The sequence below is a fragment of the Plasmopara halstedii genome (assembly GCF_900000015.1).
Source record: "Plasmopara halstedii genome assembly, contig: Scaffold_323, whole genome shotgun sequence".
NCBI classification, from domain to species: Eukaryota; Oomycota; class Peronosporomycetes; order Peronosporales; family Peronosporaceae; genus Plasmopara; species Plasmopara halstedii.
In genome coordinates, this window is record NW_020187244.1 from 1,177,892 (window position 1) to 1,178,359 (window position 468).

Genomic DNA, 468 nt, shown 5'->3' on the forward strand with positions numbered 1-468 from the left:
TATCCAGTTCATGACAAGGAGCTACCTGAAGTATGCACTTGTCTAGTTCAGGGTCCACCTGCTCGGCTCCAAGCCGTTTGTGATCTATACAGATCATGCGACACTACCCACTGTGACTCAGTCGCCCCACCTCTCGCAGAGGATGGCTAGATAGCTATCATTCTTTGCGAAATACAACTTCGAGGTGAAGTATAAGCCGGGAAAGCAGAATACTTTGGCTGATGTGTTGTCACGCAGACCAGACTATGACATTGCCCATGTTACAACTGTAACGTCGTCTGTGACAGATTTGATCCATACTGCGTATGCGGGTGATGGGATATGTGTAGCGTTGCTACGGGCTCTTGGGAGCAAGGAGTTTGGAAGCTCAGACAAGAAAATGTCATCAAGATTGCGTGCACGATTGCACAGATATTCGTTGAATAACGGTTTGCTATATTATAGCACCGATTCAACGGATACACCACG